Source organism: Hyperolius riggenbachi, chromosome 5 (genome assembly GCF_040937935.1).
Source record: "Hyperolius riggenbachi isolate aHypRig1 chromosome 5, aHypRig1.pri, whole genome shotgun sequence".
NCBI lineage: Eukaryota > Metazoa > Chordata > Amphibia > Anura > Hyperoliidae > Hyperolius > Hyperolius riggenbachi.
The window spans coordinates 318,823,713-318,827,604 of NC_090650.1; positions in this window are offsets into that span (position 1 = coordinate 318,823,713).

The following is a 3,892-nucleotide window of genomic DNA, read 5'->3' on the forward strand; positions in this document are numbered from 1 at the left end:
TCGTTATATAAAACCAGCAACACGGCCCTTCCCACTAAAGTCCACCACGCCCATCAGGAAATGAGTCATTGCTTTGAAACCAAAGGATTACATATCCCCCTTTTGCTTCCTGAATTCTGGTCTAACCACAGTATTTATGTTTTGAGGTTAGATGGGCTTTAGTAAAGAAGTCAGGAGTCTGAGTGACTCCTCTGCTTGGGCACTGAGCACATCATCCTTCTGTCAGATCAGACTGGCCAGGGTTCAGCAGTTATCTAATGCCTCAAGAATCAGCGAAATCTGATGTGCATCCATCTCTGTTCTCAGTGATCCATTCAAAGCTAATTACCAAGCGTTATGTAATTCTGCTCCAAACACAAGCTCAGCTTCTCTTAGGGCTCGTTTCCACTATCGCGAATCTGCATGCGTCCAACGCATGCAGATTCGCACATGTAATGCAAGTGGATGGGCCTGTTTCCACTGTAGCGTTGTTGAGGTGCGTTTTTTTCAGCTGTCAAAAAACGCACAAAAGAGCCAACGAATTCGCCTGCGAGTGGAATGCATGCGAATCGCCGCTAATGTATTTAATAGTAAAAACGCATGCGTTTGTTACATGCGTTTTTACCCGCGATTTCGCGTGCGATTTCGCACCTTTTTCAATTTTATTTTGCCCTGGCAGTGTCATGGTTAATTTTGCATGGCACCCTGCCATGCGAAATCGCACACGAAATCGCGGGTAAAAACGCATGCGGAAACGCATCCGCATGCGTTTTTACAAGCGTCGGAATGCCGGCGAAATCGCGTCGCAACAGTGGAAACAGGCCCTAATGCTATATATTTAATCAGTTCTTAAAAATTACAACATGTCTAAATAGCAATGTACAATGTTCATTCTCTGGCTCACATCCCTCCAGCTGGATTACACTGGAACAAGTTCCCTTTTAAAGGAAACAAATAAGCTATGTAATATTCTCAGCCTTCTAAATTCCCTCAAGACTTAAACCTTATTTTCATTTTTATAGTTCTCGGCTAGTGAATGGTTATTGACGTAGACTAGTTGTCTTAGTGTGTATTGCTTTGTGTTTTCTGTTCTTTACATTTAGGCTGCCAACATTTTTCACTAAACCTTTACAATGTATTGTAAAATCTGTAGCACACTATAAATCACATCATTCTGATATGTACATAAAATGTCATCTGCAAAGATCTGTTTATATCCTTGCATGCATTTATAAAATTGGGGATGACTCCTTTCCAGAAGTGTTCTGTATGAGAATCACTTCTATGGGCTGGTGCACACCGAGCGGCTTTTTGGGCGTTTTCAGATCCGCTTGCGGCTGCGGATCTGCTTGGTCAATGTATCTCAATGGGGTGGTGCACACCAGAGCGGCAGGCGTTTTGCAGAAACGAAAAATGCCTGGGTGAGGCATTTTTTGGATTTCGGATGCGTTTCTGCCCCAATGTTAAGTATAGGAAAAACGCAAACCGCTCTGAAAAACGCCTGTTCAGGGCTGGTGCACACCAAAACCCGCTAGCAGATCCGCAAAATGTTAGCAGATTTTTAAACGCTTTTTTTTATTTTTATGAGGCGTTTTGCTAGCGTTTTGCGGATTGCTGCTGCGGTTTTCAGTATAGTAGATTTCATATATTGTTACAGTAAAGCTGTTACTGAACAGCTTCTGTAACAAAAACGCCTGCAAAACCGCTCTGAAGTGCCGTTTTTCAGAGCGGTTTGTGTTTTTCCTATACTTAACATTGAGGCAGAAACGCATCCGAAATCCAAAAAATGCCTCACCCAGGCATTTTTCGTTTCTGCAAAACGCCTGCCGCTCTGGTGTGCACCACCCCATTGAGATACATTGACCAAGCAGATCCGCAGCCGCAAGCGGATCTGAAAACGCCCAAAAAGCCGCTCGGTGTGCACCAGCCCTCAGAGCGGTTTTGCAGGCGTTTTTGTTACAGAAGCTGTTCAGTAACAGCTTTACTGTAACAATATATGAAATCTACTATACTGAAAACCGCAGCATCAATCCGCAAAACGCTAGCAAAACGCCTCATAAAAATAAAAAAAAGCGTTTAAAAATCTGCTAGCGTTTTGCGGATCTGCTAGCGGGTTTTGGTGTGCACCAGCCCAAAGTGCTTAGGGATGAAGCGGGTTACTAATTACATTAGGTAAAATGTGTCTTAAGGTGGCCATACATAAGGCGACTTGGCGGCGATCGACCATCCAATTTGATTATTATATTTGGAATTGGGTGAAAATCGGTGCCGCCAAGTGCATGCCCGATCGACAATGCAACCAATTTCAGGCACAAAATTGATTGCATTAATCAATCAGACATGCTGCAAGATGTAGGTCAGATTTGCTCGATCGTGTGCGCGGTGCTAACGGCGAGCAATATTGGACTAAGCGACAAACGCGACGTGACCCCCAACGATGTTCCCCCTAATGTGTAATGTGCCCCCGCCAGTGCACTATAAATTACCTGTCCATGGCCGCCGCCTGTCCTCCGCTGGAACCGGGCGCACTCCTTGCTCCATACACTAGCCCCATGTGGTTGCCGAGTAATGGAGTCATGTGTGTGACGCCACACACGCGCCCGCATCTATGCAAACACGTGGGTCACGTGTATGGAGCAAGGAATGCGCCTGGAACCAGCAGAGGACAGGTAATGTATGCTGCATCATCGCTAGATGTATGGCTACCTTTACTATCCAATACTTGAGTAAATACTTAAAGGACAACTGAAGCGACAGGGATATGGAGGCTGCCATATTTATTTACTTTTAAGCAATACCAGTTGCCTGGCTATCCTGTTGATCCTCTGTCTCTAATACTTTTAGCCCTAGACCCTGAACAAGCATGCAGCAGATCAGGTGTTTCTGACATTATTGTCAGATCTGACAAGATTAGCTGCATGCTTGTTTCTGGTTTTATTCAGACACTACTGCTGCCAAATAGCTCAGCAGAGCTGCCAGGCAACTAGTGTTGTTTAAAAGGAAACAAATATGGCAGCCTCCATATTCTTCACGCTTCAGTTGTCCTAAGCCTGGTTCGCAATTTTGCCACGGACACCGTACAATTTCCGGCATGCTCCTGGCACATGTTACACCAGCTGCTGCTGCATTGCCCTGCTCCTGCTGCCCGTGCTGCTCCCACCGCCACGGTGCCACGGGCCACTGCTGCTGATACCACCTATATTTAATCTAAAATACAATTGCTGTGTAATTTTTTTGAGGTGTCTGGGCTGAAAACTGTGTAGTCCCAGTTGTGCGGTTGGACTTTGGCCACAATGTGGGCTGCACGACTGCTGTCTGGAACATAGTCCTGATGTTAATTTACAGCCTTTTTTTTTTTTTGCATTCTAACTCCCCACATAATTAATTAGTGTTTCTCTTTTTAAAAAAAAACCAAAAACATGATGCTACATGCATCATTTAACTTAAAAAACGTTTTGGAAGCAATTTAAGGCTTCTTTCCCATTAAGATGTTGCGTTAGATGCCACGTTAAGGTTGCATAATGTGACCCTAACGCAACGCATAGTGGGGTTGAAGCTGGACGTCAGATTGAGCCGCATTATGTGGCTCTCAAAACCGCCGCTCCAGGATAGTGATGGGAAGTTCAGGGGCTTGATTCCCAAAGCGGTGCTAACCTACTTAGCATGTCTAAAGTCTTTAGACGTGCTAACCAGGGTGCTAAGTAGGTTAGCACCGGATTTCTCAATCAGATCGCGCGCTAACTTTGCGCGCGCAAAGTTTTACGCGCGCAAAGTTTTACGCGCGCTAAGTCCCATAGGCTTTAATGGGCACTTCGCGCGGAGCGCCCTGCGCTCTGTGCAGTACTCGTGTAAAGTTTTACGCGCATAAAGTTTTGGGCGCATAAAGTTTTAGACGTGCTAAGGGGGTTTTCAC